This window comes from Vicugna pacos, chromosome 19, assembly GCF_048564905.1.
Source record: "Vicugna pacos chromosome 19, VicPac4, whole genome shotgun sequence".
NCBI classification, from domain to species: domain Eukaryota; kingdom Metazoa; phylum Chordata; class Mammalia; order Artiodactyla; family Camelidae; genus Vicugna; species Vicugna pacos.
Window position 1 is genome coordinate 35,432,683 of NC_133005.1, and position 19,973 is coordinate 35,452,655.

The window sequence follows — 19,973 nt, forward strand, 5'->3', positions numbered from 1 at the left end:
CAAGCTTTGGAGTTGGTGCCCACGCCCATTTCAAAGATCCCTGAGCCTCAGGAAGCCCTGGAATGACCTGAAGGCTCCGACCCCTCTCCTCCTTCCCAAAACAACCCAAAGGGGTTAGATCAGCGGGGCCGTGTGCAGCCGGTTCTGGGGGGAGCAGAAGAGGCAAAAAGCAGGCTTGCCCTGATGTGGGAGCACGGCCGCCACCTCTCCTCCTCGCTCCAGAGCTGTCCCAGATATAGCTGCATTACACACATTTATTTATTTCCACTTTTTCAAAACTTCCCTCCTCTTTAAGTGGAAAGGAAGCCACTGAGTCAACGCAGAAACCCAAACAGAAGTGGCAGATCTGACTTTGGGGAACTGGCTCTCACCTCCCTCAGTCCTTTCCTCCTGCTGATGTGAGCAGTGATGCTGGGGCCACCAGGAGCTCGGGGCCACCGTCCACATGGAACCGTCCAAGCTGGGAGGCTGCCGCCCCCAGGCTCTCGGCACGGCCTGCCAGCTTGTCACGGTGGGCGGCGTAGGCTGCGGGGTGCTGGGCCCGGGTCCAGGGCTGGGTTTGGGAGGGATGTGAACAACGCCTGGCTGGGCAGGAGAGCTGCAGACAGCTCCCAACCTTCCAGAACTTGGCCCTAGACAACACAGCTTCTCCGTCTGGCCCGGAATCAAGCACTGTAGTTGCCAGGTGGCTCCCAGGAATTTTCTGGCGAGAAGGCAGCGGCTTCTGGTGGGAACCAAAAGGTCCGCTCTGCTCCGAAAAGGGCGACACGACCGACCTTGACCAGAGCATCCCGTAAGTCAGGGTCCTAGAAGTTCTGCTTCTCGCCTGCACTCTTGTTCTTGCCAGTTCACGCCCTTCTTTTCAGCACATTCATTTACAGAGGCAGTTTCCTCTCTCCACGGGGAACCGGCACCACTTGCCCTAAACCAGGGTCTTTCAACTTGGGCATGAGTGACATTTGGGGCTATGTCGCTCTCTGTATGGGGACTGGCCTAACCACTGGAGGATGTTTAACAGTGTCCCTGGCCTTTACTGGTCAGGTGCAAGAAGCACCCACCCCTAATGGTGATGATAAAGATGTCTCCAGACTTTGCCTAATGTCCCCAAGGGGCAAAATCGCTCCCGGGTGAGAACCCCTGCCAGAGCAGCACAAAGAAACAAATACAGTGACACTGAGGCTAAATTCCTTCTTGCCAAGGGCACTGAACATTTTCTTGCAAGGAAAGCAGGCCTCTTCACAGACAGAAGCCTCCAAAGAGAGCACAGTGAGGTTCAATGTTATTTACGGCCTGTGCGTGGACCCTGAAGACGAGGACCACAGGGTGCTGCCCCCCCCAGGAGCCAGGCATCAACCCAGGGAACGGGGCTGGGTGGGCCAGAGGTCTGGCCCACGGCCTGGGCTCACAGGAAGTCTGGATGTTGTCTGGTCACCTGCAGAGAGACACCTGTGTGCGGGTGTCTAAAGCAGGGACACAAACTCAAATGCCTGCAGGGCCCAGGCTAAAGGAGTGAGTGAGTGATGCGGCCTGGATTCAGGGTCACAGGGAGGGGTGGGGTCGGAACCACACCAGAGATGCCATTTTCAAAACGAAAACGTTCAAAACGAAAACGTTCAATACACTCGAAACACCGAGCAGGCCAAACAAATCTGCGCTGGAGCTTGGCCACCCTTCAAAGCTGCTTGATCTTTTCTGAGCACCTACTATGTGCCAAGTGCTGTGGGGCCAGGACTCTGTCCTCAAAGATTCTGTAGGGGAGACAGACAATTAATAAATGAAGATGAATTTCAGATGATCTGAAGCTCTTTGTAGGAAGTGGTCAGGGTGACAGGATAGAGAGTGAATCAGGGGAGGCCTCAAGGAGGCGACGTCTGGGCTAAGACCAGAAGGTGGGTGAGAAGCCAGCTGTGGGCGTAACACTTCCTAAGCAAAGGAAAAGGGAAGTGCAAAGGCCCTGTGGTGGGAATGAGCTGGGTGTTCTGAAGACCAGACTGAGACCAGAATGGCAGGAGCAGGAGCGGCAGCCTGGCACAGATGGGGTGTGACATCACCTGCCCCCAGCCTACACCTTCCAGGCAGGCCACACCCGTTGCCCTTCCTGGGTGTTTAGGGGAAACAGGAATCAGATAGAGATCTTCCCACCTCTGCTCTTTGTTCTTTTGTCTTGGCTGTGGACAAACGCTTCCCTGGCAGCAAGTTACAAAGTTATTTCTGCAAAAGGCCTCTGGCCAAAAGCAATAAAGTAGGACCTCAAAAGAGTCATTATTCACGCCTAATTGCAGGCTAGTTCTTGGTGTAGACAGCCTTGGTGGGGCTGACAATTCCACTCACACCCCCTCCCATTTTTTAAGCTCACACTTTCTCAGCACTGTTTACCCCCACAGAATCCTATTTAGGTTTCCAGAGATTGTAGTTTCCTTCGAGAAGAACATGAAAGGGATAAAAGGCTATTTTGACTGCCCGGTATTAATAATCCAATTATTTCTTCCCTCTCACCCCATCCACAGCGGTGCCCACTGTCCTCGCCCATCAGGCCCCTGCTATTAGTGGACGAGCTTCTCATTAACTCACCGTGGAAACGGCCGACGTGGACAACGATTTGAGAAGCCTGCATTCATGGGCGGGGGAGGGAGGCTGAAGCAACTTTTACTAAATAACCCGCTAAATTTAGAGACGTGAGTGGAGAGAATTGCGAATGACAGGTCCGCTTCCAACCCTGGCGTGCTGTGCTATCTAATTAGCAGCTGGAAATAGACTGTCACATGGGAGGAAAGCCAGGGTCAGAGGTGTTCTTTGAGCTGGCATCAGTTTCTGATGGGTGGTCTCCCCAGCGCTGGGGGACTCACTGGGTGTCAGTCACCAGGTGTGCTATGTGTCCAGGTGTACGGTGGCTGGAAGAAAGGGAGAGAGGGCTGGACTGCCCGTGCCCAGGGTGGGGCGGGGTCTGGGGCAGCAGGGGCCCACCCACTGGGCCAGTGGTTCCCTCCTTACCCAGCATGCTCTCGCTTCCAGTGGGGTGACTGCTCCTGTGAGAAGGATGTTAGCACAAAGCCCAGCCCCTCCACTGGGCTGGGCGCTGGGAAGGGACAGGGGCTGGTGATGGGGCAAAAGCAACCCTCTCTACTCCCACCTTTGATTTTGGCAAATGACAAACACATTTTGACCCCCTTGCCTTGACCTCTGAGCAAGCATCCCCAAACACCAGATTCAGATCCATAAAGCTGATGTCTGAGCCTCCTTCCTTGATCCTTTCATCCAAAAAATATTTCCTGAGCCCTCAGGGAGTGCCAGGCCTTGTTCCAGACGCTGGGGATACAAACAAGATCCCCACAACCATGGGGCTTACTTTTTAGCAAGAGGACAAAGGACAAATAAGTAAATTGAGGTAATTCCAGAGAGCCGTAAGTGCTATAAACTTAAACCAGAATGGTATTCTTGGCATTCTGAGGAGGTGACATTTGAGCTGAGACCTGACAGATAAGAAGGAGCCAGATTAATGATGCTACCAGGGTGGAGAGGTCCAGGTAGATGGAACAGGAAGTGCAAAGGTCCTGAGGTTGGAACAGGCTTTGATGCAGCCAAGGAACAGAGAGGAGGCCAGTGTGACTGGGTGTAATGCTCTTCGAGGAGCATGGAGGGAGACAGAAGTGCAGTCCAGGTGGTGACAAGGAATCTGGACTTTATAATAGGTGCCATGGGCCTCTGGAGGGAGGGTAAAGGAGCTACCAGCCCTGACAAGCCCTTTTGGGACTTTGCAGAAATCCCAGCAGAAGGCACCCCATCTAGCACCTATTCTCCCTGCTTCAGCAGTGTTCAACTTCAGCTGTGCAGTGGAATCATCTGGAAGCTGTTAGGAAGCCCTGCTCTACTCATCAGCATCTCCCCGTGCACATGGTGACAGGACCCATCCTGGGCTCCTAGGTCTGGCTCAGGCCCCTGTCCTCTAGGTCAGTCCCCTATAGGAAAGCGCCTTTCCTGAGGTGGCTGCGCTGAGGCTTAAAAGAGGAGGTGGGCGGGGCAGGGTGGGGAGTAGACATGATATAGTCCATCAGTTCAGGAAGCCACGGAACCATACTATACTATATATAGGAAACCCTCAATGCTCCACACAAGAACTACTAGAGCTGATAAAAGAATTCGGCAAGGTAGCAGGATACAAGATTAACATACAGAAATCAGTGGCATTTCTTTACAGTGACAATGAAATATCAGAAAAGGACAGTAAAGAAACAATCCCTTTTAAAATTGCATCCCCCCCCCCCCAAAATACTTAGGAATAAATCTGACCAAGGAAATGAAAGACTTATACGTGGAGAACCACAAAACATTGACTAAGGAAATTAAAGATGACTTAAAGAAATGGAAAGATATCCCATGTTCTTGGACTGGAAGAATTAATATTGTTAAAATGGCCATACCACCCAAAGCCATCTACAGGTTTAATGCTATCTCTATCAAATTACCCAGGATATTTTTTTCACAGAACTAGAACAAGTAATCCTAACATTTATATGGAATCACAAAAGACCCAGAATTGCCAAAGCAATACTGAAGAAAAAGAAGGAAGCTGGAGGAAGATCCCTCCTCCCAGACTTCAGACAATACTACAGAGCTACAGTAATCAAAACAGCATGGTATTGGTACAAAAACAGACATCTGGATCAATGGAACAGAATAGAGAGCCCAGAAATAAACCCGATGACTTACAGCCAATTAATCTTTGACAAAGGAGGCAAGAACATACAATGGAGTAAAGACAGTCTCTTCAGCAAATGGTGTTGGGAAAACTGTACAGCAGCATGTAAATCAATGAAGTTAGAACATTCCTTCACACCACACACAAAAATAAACTCAAAATGGCTTACAGACTTAAACATAAGACAAGACACTATAAACCTCTTAGAAGAAAACATAAGCAAAACATTATGACATAAATCTTAACAGTGTTCTCCTAGGGAAGTCTACCCAGGCAATAGAAATAAAAACAAAATTAAACAAATGGAACCTAATTAAACTTACAAGCTTTTGCACAGCAAAGGAAACCATAAGCAAAACAAATAGACAACTTACAGAATGGGAGAAAATAATTGCAAAAGATGAGACTGATAGGGCTTAATTTCCAGAATATATAAACAGCTCATACAATTTAATAAGAAAAAAAAAAACCCAATCAAAAAAATGGGCAGAAGACCTAAACAAGCAATTCTCTAATTAAGACATCCAAAGGCCAATAGGCACATGAAAAAATGCTCAATATTGCTAATTATCAGAGAAATGCAAATCAAAACTACAATGAGGTACCATCTCACACCAGTCAGAATAGCCACCATTCAGAAGTCCACAAACAATAAATGCTGGAGAGGCTGTGGAGAAAAGGGAAGCCTCCTACATTGTTGGTGGGAATGTAGTTTGGTACAGCCGTTATGGAAAACAGTATGGAGATTCCTCAAAAGACTGAAAACAGACTTACCATATGATCCAGCAATCCCACTCCTGGGCATAAATCCAGACGAAGTCTTAATTCAAAAAGATACATGCAGCCCAATGTTCATAGCAGCACTATTTACAGTAGCCAAAACATGGACACAACTTAAATGTCCATTGACAGATGACTAGATAAAGAAGCTGTGGTATATTTATACAATGGAATACTACTCAGCCATAAAAAAATAAAATAATGCTATTTGCAGCAACATGGATGGACCTGGAGATTGTTATTCCAGGTGAAGTAAGCCAGAAAGAGAAAGAAAAATACGTATGATATCACTTATATGTGAAATCTAAAAAAGACATATGAACTTATTTACAAAACAGAAACATAGTCTCAGACATAGAGAACTAACTTGTGATTACCTGGGGGGGAGGGGATAAATTGGGAGTTAGAGATTTGCAGATACTGATATATATAGAATAAATAACAAGTTCATGCTGTATATCGCAGGAAGCTATATTCAATATCTTGTAGTAACTTATGGTGAAAAAGACTATGAAATGAATACATGTATGTTCGTGTATGACTGAAGCACTGTGCTGTACACCAGAAACTGACACAACATTGTAAACTGACTATATTTCAATAAAATATATATACAAAAAACCCAACACTGTATTGTATATTTGAAAGATGCTAAGAGAGTAGATCTTAAAAGTTCTCATTACAAGAAAAAAAATTGTCACTATGTGTGGTGATGGCTATGTAACTAAATCTACTGGGGTAATCTTTTACAATGTGTACATCTATCAAATCACTATGTTGTACATCTAAAATAAATATGAGGAGGGTATGACTCGGTGGTGGAGTGCATGCTTAGCATGCATGAGGTCCTAGGTTCAAGCTCCACTACTTCCATTTAAATAAATAAACAAAAATAATTTTTAAAAAAATTAAAAAAAATGAATACAATGTTATATGTCAAATATATCTCAACTTTTAAAAAGTTAAAAAGGACCCACAAAGAGGAGCAATAACACTATCTGCCTTTTGAAGCACTTTCCACATGTCCACGCACTGTTCTAGTGTTTCATGGTAAATCTAGGAGCCTGCTACTGCATTAATCCCCATTTTACAGAAGGGATCTGAGACTCAGAGAGGTTAAGTGACTTGCCCAGCTCTACCCAGCTACTGAGTGGCCAACTGGGACTGGAACCAGGAAGTCTGGTTCTGGAGTCCAGGCCGTTAACCATCATGACACATGGATTCTCAGGGATTTCTTATGTCCAATCTTCTATACTGTCTTCATCTCCTGCCCAGGTGGAAGCCACTGATACCCAGATTAACCCAAGAACTCATAACCCCATTCACTGGAGAGGCTGGCCCATGCCAACCACATGGGTTTATTTCACTGGCTGGACTGGGATGCTTTAGGAACATGTCAACAGGAGGGTGAGGAGCAGAAAGAAGAGCTGGGGGACAACTCTTGAGGCAGACACTGTGGGTGCCTCACTTTCTAGTCTTTCCTTGGTCTATAGGACCCCAATTTTTTCAAGGATGGATCCTCCCCCACCTTGGCAACACGCCAGCATTAGTCTAAGCCAGTGGTTCTCAGAGGGGTCAAATTACCCCTCCAAGGGGGTATTCTCAAGAATCTGTGAGGTTTTGGTTGTCACATGACTGGGGGGTGCTTCTGGCATCCAGTTGGGGTGCAGGGCTATTGGATAACTTGCAACACTCCACGTGGTGAGGAACTGCCCAATTTCAGCATGACTTTTTAATGTCCCACCAGACATTCACATAGGTGAAGCTTTCACAGTTGCCTGACCCCAGATATGAACTCCATTTCACACATCAATACAAAAGATGCTTTTGCAAGGTTCTATCCTATGCTGAATTTTCCAGGAATGAGACCGCTAAGTAAACTGAGGGAAGACTGTAGTTTGTTTCATTTGGAAATTTTGGTAAATTGTTCACTATTTTGGAAAATCACATTGCTTATGGCCACAGCACTTGTGGTATCTGAGCTGCAAAACCAAATATTTGTATCCCACTGCAACTGTAGCTGTCAGATTTATGTCATCCTGAACTAGTGTAAGTATCTGACTGCTACGTTGCGTCTTCTAATGTAGTTGTGCCTAAGCTTTCATAGGCTGTAATGCATATGTTTAATTGTAAATCACTCTCCTTTTTAATTTTCCTTTAAATTACAGTCAGGGTACTTTACTGATTAAAATATATGTGTAGATAGGTTATATTATCTATGAATTTATTTCAGGAAAACCTGGCAAAATATATTTGCTATAAGAGAGTGTTTGATCTGTTAATTTGGGGAACCACTGAGCTAAGTCAAATGTGAAAAGCCCTTTCCCAGTGTTTAGCTTAGAGGTAAAAACAAAACCCAACCTTATGCCAATGAGGCACAAAGCAAAGTCTGCAGGAGTTGGGATGTTCTTAGAAAGATTTTGCTCTCTGATTAAAAGAGAGACATTAAAGAGTCCTGCTCTTTAATCCCATTTTGTATGGGGATATGATGTCTGGAGCTGTGGCAGTCATCTTGAGATCATGAAGCAACAAAGATCAAAGACATGCTGAAGACAGAGGAATAGGCTAGGAAGATCCTGTGTCTTTGATGACATTACTGTACCAACAAATTGGCCCCTGGACCGCCCTGCTTTGGACTTTTGTTATGTAAGAATTAAATGTTTCTACTGCATAAGCCACTCTCAGCCAGGAATTCTATCACTGCAGTGACTACACCTTCATTCACACTCAAATGATGAGGACTCCATGCCACTAAGCCTCTAGTAGGCTTTCCTGTTCTCTGAAATATCCAGGTAAATGGTCTGCTTTCAGAAGTCTGTGGACAGTGTCTGTCTGGAGAACAGGCCAGAAAAGCTGCTTTTGGATGACCTGATTTTCACCAGAGCATGAACATCTCCCTGAACTTCTGCAGCTCAAAACGATTGCCTTCTCTGGCTGCTGAGTTGGGTCCAGTCACCCGCTGGGGCCCTGATCTTGAGCCAATAAGAAAGGCTGCTGGCAACATTCCTCCCCGAACACATCTGGCTTCCACCTGGCCAAACACATCTTGGGCACTGCTCATGGTCCCCCGGGATGGCCCTGCCTGTCAACTCACACACACAAGACTCACTCATAATGACTCTGAGTTTGGGATAGAACTTACCTAACCTTCAAGCAAGGCCCAGGTGTGCAAAGTAGTGGGTCCAGGCCTTTTATAAGATGCAGCTACATGTCAGATGTCAGGGCCACTGGGCCACGTGTGTTTTGGAATCATTAAGAGACTGTGGAGTGGGGGAGGGTATAGCTTAAGCATTAGAGCATATGCTTAGCAAGCATGAGGTCCTGGGTTCAATCCCCAATATCTCCATTAAAAAAAAAAAACAAACCTAATAATAAATACACCTAACAAACTGCCCCCCTCCCCCCCAAAAAAGGAAAAAAAAAGAAAGAAAGAAAGAAAAAAAGAGACTGTGGAAAATTCAAACAGTGGCGGTTGCTGGTTAGAGAGAATTCCATGAAGCGTGGGTCTGGGCTGGAGGAGAAGCTCTGAAGACCATGCCAACAGCTGCTCTACCAGGGAGGCGTCGCGCTGCCTGCGAGACCCAGGATCCCATATGAACTTCAGCAACTTCCCAAGGGCATCTGTTGCAGTGATGGCTATTCAGCTCTGTCTGCTAACCACTGAGCGATGAGAAGATGGACGGGGGGAGGGGCGGCACTCAGCCTGAGCCTCTGGGAATTTCTCAGGAGCGTCATCAAGAGGTGAGTGTGTGGGATGTGCTAAAAATATTCATCAAATAGATGCACGACAGGCATTCGGGCAGGGGAGGAGGGAGGAAACCACACCAGAGAACAAAATGCATTCTCCCCAGATGATCGTGTCCAGTCCCCTGGCTTAAAATAACACGGATGCACTGAACACTCCCAAGTTTCAGTTGCCAGCCCCAACCAGCTCCAGACTTGTGGATCCAGCACCCAGTGAGCTTTCCACCACCCAGGGCGAGAGTCATCTCAAACCCAACATTTCCACAGCTAAATTCTGGCTCATCCTCCCCGCTCCAAACCATCTCTCCTAGTCTTCCCTATTTAGGAATCACTATACACAAAACTGTCCAGGCGTCTTTGACTCCTTGGTCCTACAGATTTTGGGGGCTGGATCACTCTTTGTTGTGGGGGGTGTTCTCACATTGGAGGATGTTTAACAGCATCCCTGGCTTCCACCCACTAGACAGCAGTAGCATCTCTCTCTAGCTGTGACGACCAAAAAATCTCCAGACATTGCTAAAGGCACCCCTTGGGTGGGAGGAAGCAAAGTTTTCCTTGGTCGAAAATGACAGCTCGTCCCTCATCCAGAGCATTGGCTCCGCTTCCAAAATATGTCTCCAATCCACCCATTTCACTCCACCTCCATTGCTACCACCACCACCATCCTGGCCACTATCAGCTCCCATCCTCAGGTCCCAGCTTCCACTTGCAAACCAGCCCTTTCATGGTAGCTGCTGAGGAGTTTTTAAAAACACATCATGTCATTTCCTGACTTAAAACTCCCCAACGGGAGTTTCCAATTTCATTGGAAACAAAATCTAGATTTCTCACCATGGCCCACATGTCTCACCACTGACCCCATCTCTCTCCTTCCCCTGCCTACTCATTACCCTCCACCCCACCGGACTTCTGTCTGTGTTTTAAACAGGGAACTTGGACAAGCCATTCCTCTCCATCTCCAGGCCTTTGCACTGGCTGTTCCCTCTACCTGGAATGCTCCTTCCCCAGATCTTCCCAAGGCCAGCTCATTCTCAAAATTTAGGTCACAGCACAAATGTCACATCCTCAGAGAGGCCGCCCCTGACCACCTGCCAAAAGCTGTCCGCCCCGCCCATCGTCTTCCATCATATCACTATCTTGTTCCCACCGCAGAGCTGGCCACTTTCGGAAAGAACCTCGGACTTGTTTGCTTGCGGATTATCTGCTTCTCACCCTCTGGGGTATAAATTCAGCGAGAGCAGGGGTCTCTTTTGTTCATCCTAATGTCCAACAGAGTGCCTGGCCCACAGTAGCTACTCAGTAGACACATGTGCACTGACAAGTAAGAGGAATGCCCTCTTAACCTGTATAGCAGTTTCCAGAACCCCTTTACATGTCTGATCTCCCTTAGACTGTTTCCTCTGCCTTTCTGCAGCCCCTGCATCAGATTAGAGGGTCCTCTTTCCACCTCTCTGCTGATGTAGAACATACACACATGGAACTCTGGTCCACTTCCAGCAGCCAGGGCCCCCCTTGGGAGTTTGATTCAGCAGGGCCTGGAATTTGAGCTTTTTAACAGATACCTCCAGATGATGCACACGGTGGAAGGCTAGGCAAACACTGCTCCTGGCCACCAGAAAATGCAGAATCAAGGCCAGGTAGCACACATCGGACACTCAGGCAGAAAAGTCCGGCCTCCAGTGCCTGCTGACCTCAGTGGAGGGGGTTGGGGGGAGGCTGCCCACCCAGTAGCTAGCTGTTTCCATGGTCCCCACCTTGACCAAAATGGAAGCAGGTCCATCTGGCCATCATCTCTTACACTTGTGTCCCCCTTATCAGAGACATTGGCCGTCTGACTCCCCAGCAACCAGGTTTCCTTTCACTGGTGTCCTTGGGGCTAAGCCCCTCTGCCCCCAGCTCCAGGGTGGGCCCTGGGAGCCTGGCCTAAGCCCATTATCAGCGACTCGTTTCCATGGCCAGTCACTGGCTTGGAGTGAGCATGACACAAAATGGTCTAATCAGGACAAAGAAGGTGTGTGTGTGTGTGTGTGTGTGTGTGTGTGCACACACACAATGGAATACTACTCAGCCATAAAAAATAATAAAATAATGCCATTTGCAGTAACATGGATGCACCAGGAGACTGTCATACTCAGGTGAAGCAAGCCAGAAAGAAAGAAAAATACCATATGGTATCACTTATATGTGGAATCTAAAAAAATGAGACAAATGAACTTACTTACAAACAGAAGGAGACTCAGACATAGAAAACAAACTCAGGGTTAGAAGAGGGAAAACATGGGGTAGAGGGATAAATTGGGAGTTTGGGATTTGTAGAAATGAGCTACTATATATAGAATAGATCCTACTGTATAGCACAGGGAACTATATTCAATGACTTATAGCCTATAAGGAAAAAGAATATGGAAAGGAATATATATAAACATGTACAACTGAATCACTGTGCTGTACACCAGCAATGAACACGTTGTAATCAACTATACCTCAATAAAAAACAAAACAAAACAAACAGTCCCATCAGAGGGAGGCTCGGGGCTTGGGACAGCTCTTGAGCTCAGCACCTTAACCATGAGAACAGCCAATGTTTACCGAGGGTCTGCCTGGATTAGACACGGTGCCAAGTGCTTGATGTGGACGATCTCATTTTATCCTTTCCTACTAGCCAGGAGACAGGAGCTGTGACCGTCATCATCTGCCAGACGACGATACTGAGGCATAGAGAGGTTAAGTAATGGGCCATGGATCTCACAGCCGGGCAGGTAGCCAGGCAGCCCAGCTCTCCTGACTTCAGTGCCCGAGCCCGCCCACCTGGCTCTTGGAGCTGGAGAAAGAAACCAGCCCTGTGGAAGGAAGAACAGAGATGGAGAGAGACAGATTCTCAGGTCAAAATCTGAGCCCTGACTCCAGCTGTGCCTGAAGCTGTTGCCTTAGCATTTTCTGGTCATAAAAGCCAGTAGGTCCCCATCTCTTCTCCTTAGATTGGTTTGAAATTTTTTTCTCCCTCTTTGTGTTGCTTACAAGAGAAAAGGTCTTGATTACTTTACAGTCTTTCTAGGAAAATATTCCTAACCGATAATCCACTTGCAACTTGCCCACAGCAGCTGCCCAGTAAACACTGGCAGATGCGGGTGAAGATGGCTCCGGCTTCCCACCCATTAACCCGCTGGGTCTGTAACCCTGACACCCACCTGCGGCCAGCCCAACGCCACCTCCCCTCTCTGCTCCGAGTGAGGCCTGGTTCCCTAGCAACCACCCCAATTAGGCAATCACGCCATTTATCAGGATGCCAATTAATTATAATGATCTTAATGATCTTCCAATTAGGTAGCGTCTTGAATCCGAATCAGGGGCACCGCAGATTCCCCACCCAAAGCCCATCACAAGAAGGCTCATGGAAGGCAGGCCTGGGTAAGGCCTCCCTCGCCTGCAGGCTGGCCTTCAGAGGAGGCCCCACCTTCCACTTCCACTGGCCACACAGGGCCCAGGCCAGAAACAAAGGGCCCTGGCCTGGGCCACCCTTCCCGCGACAGGATTATGCGACTCCATTACCAACCACAAGAGGGCCGCACCTCTAGGAGAATTTTAACCCTCTCTCCATTGTGCGCTCAGGGGGCACAAACCTGCACCTCAGATCTCATGGCTGTTTCCCCTCAGCCCCACCTAACAGTTCCCTTTGCATCCTGACTAGGGGAGAGTGTGTGTACTTGCAGGGAGAAAGAGACCTTGCCAGGCAATCACGTATTTTCCTCAGGGCAACTCCTACCCCCCCCCAAACCAAAATACAAACCCCAGACTCCCCTCAAACGGTGGAGGTTTTTGGAAAGAAGAGGGATTACTGAGGGGCTTCTGCCTTTCAAAGCTGGATTGCCTAACTGCATTTTCTGCTGCTGTGCATGTTGCTTCTACACATGGAAAAAAAGGGCAAGGTCAAGAAGGGAGGAGAGGACAGAGGGTCAGAGTGGACCCAGAGCCTTAGGGCCCTTCCAGTCCTGGCTCTACCACTGACCAGCTGTCGGAAGGTCACGATTCTCTTAGTGCCTTAGTTTCCTCGTCTTTAACATGATGACAGTCACAGGACCTACTTCAGAGGTTTCGTGTGGATTAAATGAGTTATTATGCATAAGGATTTGTAACTGTGCGTGGCCCGTCAAACACTACATAAGTGTTATCTGTCATCTACAGTCTAGACAAAGTTCTTTATTTCAACTACAAGCTGGTCATGCTGATATTCTTCAGGGCAAGGCTTTTGGTCTCTTTGTGGAGGGAGGAAGTCAAAGAACAAATTAGACGGAGCTGGGTGACATTCCAGGTCGGGCTAACTCAGGAGACCAGAAGCTGCCTTCTTGAGGCAGGTGCAAACAGACAAATGGAGCACATCCAGGGAAAGGAGGAGGGACACGTGATTCGCAAATCCAAAGGATGGACTTCAAGCATCAGGATGTGCAACCAGACACCAGCTAAGTCCTCGGGATGGCAGCTGAATGGAGTTGTTGGGCTGGGGACACACACATGCCTGTTTGTATGCGCACAGCCCCACACACAGCCACACGGCCCTTCCTCACGCCGAAGCTTTTTACAATCAACTCATCAGTCAGCTCTTAAGTCTGAAAACGTAACATGTTATTAAGGTTTCGGAAAAAGCCATAAATTCAAATTTCAAAAACCCAGTAAATATACACAAAGCTCAAAGCCACAATGACTCTCAGCCACAGCAGCTATGCCAACATCATGCACTTAACGTCCATAAACTTGGCCCAAAGAAGACCCTTCACGTGAAAATGTCCAACTGCCATCAGCCAAGCTGCCACCATCTCCCCTCGGTTGCTAAATAGAACACTAAGTCACACACCTGGGACAGGCTTTTGTGATGAGTTTCCTCTCCTCCACGCGTGGGAGGACCTCTCTTTCAGGGTGAGGGGTCTTCAGTCTGTCCTCCCCACCCTCTTTCTATATGGAGTGAATGGATTTAATTGAATTAAACCCCCCTCTGGTGGTTCCGTAATGGGTAGTGGAGGTGTAGTAAGAAATCCCCTTCGCTATTAACTACAAGATGTGAGTAACTCTTCCTGCTCTGGGGAGAGACACCGGGTGTCCTCTTGGGAAAGCCCATCCTCCCTGCGTCTCTGTCCCCCAGAGAACCCGCTCATGAGCAGCCTCCCTTCTCTGCCCCAAAGGGAGGGCAGGCGGCACTGTGGGAAAGAGGGCAGGGGACAGATGGAGGGGGCGCGCGGGCGGGTGTCCCGACATGCACAGATGTGCAAATACCCAGATTCAAACGTAAGCTGAATGTAATTACTTGGTTAATTAAATATTGACTTTTAACTCAAAAAGTGATTAAAACAAGCTGCAGGAAGACTGTCCAGAGAGGAGAGGGGGCAGGGAATGATTTAGAACTTTCAGGAAGGGGAAGAGGAGAAAGGGATGGTCAAAATGAATGTCTTGGGCTCGTCCTACTGTGTGCAGGGGGCCGTGGTCTTCGTCTCTAGACCAGGAATTGCAGACAGAGGTCATTGTGCAAAACTAGGATTTCCAGGTGCCTCCTTACATTTTTCCATCCTTAGACCGCATCTCTTTTCCCAGCTGCCCTCAAAGTGAACTGAGAGCTTCTGGTGCTCAGGAACTCGATACTATTCATTGCCTTTCTCTGGGACATAACGCGGTGCCGGGCACCAGGAGGTGCTCCATAAATGTTTGTAGAACGAATGAATGAACTACTATAAAGAACACTGGAGAAAAAAGAAAGTGCACTCTTAGAAATCGCCGCAGCTTCACTGTCAGACTTCTGAAATCCTCGGGAGCCCGGGGAGGGGAGCATCTCTCTACAAGTGAATGAGAACTGGTTCTGTCTAACTCGGCCTGGGAGGAAGTTCGTCTTTTTAATCCCATTTGCCCTTTCGGTATCTCTGAGTTCCCACTCTGAAGATTCGGTCCACCGCTTTCCCGTGTTCTGCCTGGACAAACCCCACGTGGTCTGGCTTTCAGCGGGTCCGCTGAGTCTAAACTCAAAGGGGTCAAGGAGGCCATCCCCCTGCGGCCGGGGTCCACGAGCGCTGCCCCCCGGGGGCCTCCAGGGCTCCGCGTGGCGCGTCGGCGGGTCAGGGGAGCGGTGGGAAGTCTTCGCCCGCTCGCCCAGCCCGCCAGCGGGGTCAAAAGGGTCATCCTCCCGCGGCCCGCCGGCGCCAGAGCCACCCTGCAGCCCGCCGGGTCCCACCTCCGCGCTCTGCGCTGGGGCCGGAGCCGGGCGGTCGGGACCTGCCCGGGCTCACCTGGGCGGCGCTCGCGGCCGCGCTCACCCGGGCCGGCTCCGGCTCCGGCTCCGGCCGCGGGGAGCCCCCGCCCCGCCCACCTGGCCCCCGCGCCCCACTCACCGGGGCGCACGGCCCGGGCGACCTCACCCGGCGCGGGGCGCTGCCGCCTCTGCCGCAGCCCAGCCGGGCCGCGGGGCGCAGGGGACTCCGCGCCGCTGCTGCTGCCGCCACCGCCGCCGCTGCTGCTGCATCCCCGGCGAGTGCTGCTGCTGCTCCTCCTTCCCTCCCTCCGCCTCCTCCCGCCTCTCCGCCTTCGGGCTCCGCCGCCGCCGCCGCCCCCGGCCCCCGCCCCGGCGCGCCGCCCTCGCCAAAGTCCGGGTCCGCGCCCCGCCCGAGCCGCTCTCGCATCGCCCCAGCCCCTTGGCACCGCGCGGCCCGGCCGCCCGCCCGCCTGCCTGCCGGCCGCCGGCCTCCGCGCGGGGGAGGCGAGCGCGCGCCGGGGCGGGGAGCGGCGGGAGGGGAGCCGCGGGCGGCGGGGGCCCGGGGGCTCGGCTCCCCGCCGCGGCGCCCTCCCCGCGCCCCCGGCGCGCGAGCGCTTTACCTCTGGCTCGAAGGACGGGCGGTCCGGCCGGCCCGGCCCTGCAGCTCCCAGCGCCCGGCCCTGGCTCCGAAGTCCGGCCCCGGACGGGGCAGCGGTGGAGAGCGTGGGTCCGGGCAGCACTCCGCCTCCCGATGCCTCGGGACCCCGCTGGCCGCGCTCCCGGCGCCGAGCGCGCACCCTCTCCGGGACACAGACGCACACACACCCGACACACTCGCTCCCGCTCGCCCTCGGCGGAGAGTTGAAACAGCTGTGGGATTCACCCAGGAGCTAGAAATGAGGGAGGGACGCGGGCCAGAGCTGTGCGTGCGTGTGTGTGTGTGTAATACACACACACCAGGGGGGCATCTCTAATAAATCAAATATCGCAATAAAGTCAGGAGGGCCATCGCTCAGGTCCACTTGGCTGGAAACGGAGAGGAAGAATCCTTGCCTCTTTTCCGCTTTCTTTTCCTTCTCTCGGATGGAAGGAGCCAAGTGTTCCGTGGGGCGTGCAACAGTCCTGGCCGGGCGCTCCCCTCCTAATGACAGGTTAAAAAATATTTTCTTTTATCTGCTTTCACGGGACCTCGACCTGGTTTCCAAACACCCTACCGCCTTCGCTGAATGCCCAGCTCTCGCCTCTAACCATACACATTTCTCTTTGGAGACGCGGGCTGGAGTCGGGACCCGAGGCTAGATCGCAGGGTGAACTGCCCAAGCGCCCGGGAAGCTCCTTGAGACATTAACTTGAGCTCACGTGAAAATAGCTGCCTTGCTCAGAAATGGTCCAGGAATAAGAAAGGAGAAACTGGCTTCCTCTGAAAGGGGAAGAACTCGACTCAAGGTGGTGCTGTCTACCGCGCTTTCCACTGTCCCCAGCGTCACAGAAGAGGCTGGAGGGGGACAGGGCTGAAGGGTGGGCAATGCGCAGGCAGAGAACCAACTAGTAGCTGCAGAAAACACAGCTAAATTGCTAAGGGCAAACAGATTCAGCTGTAGCTAAGTGTACTCGCAGGCAACAGCAGCTGATTTAAACCTAGTAACGCTCTTACAAGGTATTATTATAATACCTGTAGTACAGATGTGGAGACCAAGTCACAGAGAGGTTAAGTAACTGGCTCAAGGTCACACAACTGGAAGTGGTGGACCCAGGATTTGAACGCAAGATGCTTGGCTCCAGAGTTGTTTTTAAATCCCAGGCCATTGTTAACTTTGCAACACAGCACCTCCTTTCTCTGCTGTAGTCATCTTTCATGCTAGCTGGGGTTGTCATATTTACCAAATAAAAATACAGAAGGTCCATGAGGATATACTTATACTAAAAAAAAATTCTTTGTTTTTTATCTGAAATTTCAATTGGGTGTCCTGACACAGCTGGGGGCTCTAGGCTCTCCGCGCCGTAACCTCCCTTAGCTACCCCAGATCAGCTTACAGTCTAAGTAAATCAGAAAAACCTGGAACGTGTTTTTCCAAATCAGATTCTGCTGCACACCTTTTGGGACCACTGAAGTTGCTGATCTTCTGCCCTCTTTTTGCCTTGAAACAAAATGTGGAGCTTACCTCTTCACCATCACCGACGAAAAATAGCGGGGACCTCCCAACTCCTTCTGTCTCATCTTTGCGGAAGGGACACATTTGTTGCAGAGTCTAGTCCCGTGCTGTTTGGGAGAGGTATAAAGCCGGCTATATATGTAACTTAAAATTTTCTAGTAGCTGCATTAAAACAATAAAAAGAAACAGGTGAAATTAATTTTAATAATATGGCTTATTTAACCTAGTATATCCAAAATATTATCACATCAACATGCAATCTACGTACAAATTAGGAATGAGATATCTTACATTCTTTTTTCTTACTAAGTCTTTGGAAACCAGTGTATGTTTTACACTTACAATACCTCTCAGTTTGGACCAGCCACGTGGGGCTAGGGGATCCCCTACTGGACAGTGCAGTTCTAGGAGGTTCTGGGTGTTTCCCCTAGGTGATCTATGTAACCCTCTTATGTTTCAAGACAACTGATGCTCAAAAAGGTAATGGGTCTTAATCAAGGTCACAAAGGTGACAAATGGGATTTTAACCCACTGGAGGCTGTGCCTAACTTTGGGACATGTTTTCCCCATGGTAGGAGTTTTCTAACTGGGACCTCAGAGCCCCATAGGGGTGGCTCCCAGGGCCTGGGGTGGAGGAGGAAGGTGAAATCTGCCAGGAAGGAGATCTGCCTTTGCCTGCTTTTTCTTTGGGGTTCTGGAGAGTATTTCAGAGGTAGGGGGGACTTCCACAATAAAAATGTTCAGAAACACACTGCTCTTCCTTCAGGCCTCAAGTTCAGGAATATGGCTCTCCCTTCCTTAATGGGCTGTGCCCACAATTCTCTCCTCCATCCCTGTCTCCACAGCAGGGAACCCTGGTAATGGAGGAGCAGCTCACAATTGCTTATGTGGGGCTGAGATGGTGTCATCTGATTATCTTTTTGGCTATTTATTCTTTCTGCTGTTGCTGTTCAAACACCAAACATGGTAATGTCTGTGACTTAACTCCTTATACTTTCTTAGGAAGAGACAGATCTTTTGTGTGAGTGCCTCTTCGTGTTTGTGTACCTATGTGTATCCCTGAGTTCGTGTACACACACCTGTGTGTGTGCAAGCACATTTGTGTTCACTGAAGGCAGGTGCGTGGATCAGGCTTCAGGTCAGGATTTAACTCACCCGTTCAGGCACTCACTGGGTCAGAGGGTCTGCAAAGTGCCCTCTGGCCATGTTTCTTTCCCATAATTCACAGCAAACTCCATGGTTTTCTAGGTCCAAGGCATTGGCCTAAGTGTTCCAGGTTCCCTCCAAGCAGGTGGGGACTCCTGGACCCATTCAGGAGCCCAGTGTCTGCTTGGGAAACAAGAGGGGCCTGAGGGGGCTCAGATGTCCCCCAGCCTGGGAAGTCGTCCTTCGGCCACGACTGGGCGGGGCCTCAGTGTAATTCTCAGAACCCTCCCCGTTCTGCTTCAGCAGCCCCTGCCCGTCTCCAACCACCACGTCTGGGACAGCCTGCTCCCTCTGTGTCCCCCTGCACCTGATGGCGTCTCTCGTTGTGATCCTCCTGGCTGGATAATCGGGCTTTTCAGGCTCCTTTCGCCAAGCCCGACTTCCTGCCCCCTTGTTGGCTTAACCTGGAGGGGACCCATCTCTTGACACCCACAAGTCCGTTTGCTCCTGTGAGTTCCATGGAGGCCCTCTGGGCAGAACACCCGCCTGGTTCTATCCATCTGGCTAAGCCAGAGTGCTCTTCTGCTCCCTGGATTCATATATATAAAACAATTAAAAAAAAAAAGTCATTCCTGCTGTGTTTCTTTATCTCCAGCAAGAGGCTGAAACTCAATCTGACTGAGCATTTCTGGCTGCATTTGGGTTGGCATAGATGAGATTTTACGAGGGTTGTAAAAGTCAAGCTTTTAACATGTCTCGAACAAATTGGCATGTGGAAGGAGAAACGTTAAGAGCAGACACGTGACGGCAGAGGGAAGGCTCGAGAATGTGAGTGAGCCTCCGAAGTGGGGCACAGGTGGCTTAAATAATCCACCCAAGTTTGGCTGTAACTTGTTTCTTCTGCGATGACGCAGAAGAGGCTGCAGTCACCCCCAGGGGGTTGGGAACCAACTTCTCAGCGCCTGAGTGGGGACAGTTTTGCATGGTTTATAAAATACAAATTCCAGCATCATCTATCACATTGTGAGTTTGTGGTTAATTCTGCTGAGTTTTCACTTAGACCCAAGCTGTCTTGTCTGTAGTATTGCAACTGCATTAGAGAAGAACTGTTTACATTTCTTGAGATATTGTGATAATGAAAAACAGCGCCACAAACCCCCATTAAGTCAGAAGAACATTAATTGTATTTCATGCTGCCTCCCTGGGCTGGCACGCTAACACAGAC

General features: G+C 49.7%; 1 protein-coding gene across 4 annotated transcripts in view; it reads right to left on the minus strand.

The window, feature by feature from the left end:
* The window catches only part of SULF2 (sulfatase 2), a 109,860-nt gene extending 93,169 nt beyond the window's left edge, over nt 1-16,691 (minus strand). Inside the window, exon 1 of one of the 4 annotated variants that reach the window (XM_072944353.1) lies at nt 16,503-16,691. The gene's annotated coding sequence lies outside the window, so the exon portion shown is untranslated. Of the gene's footprint in view, nt 1-15,588; nt 15,789-16,069; nt 16,464-16,502 lie in introns of those variants that run through there. The other 3 variants (XM_072944352.1, XM_072944351.1, XM_072944354.1) reach the window with 3 other exon arrangements.
* Between the last annotated feature and the right edge of the window lie 3,282 nt (nt 16,692-19,973).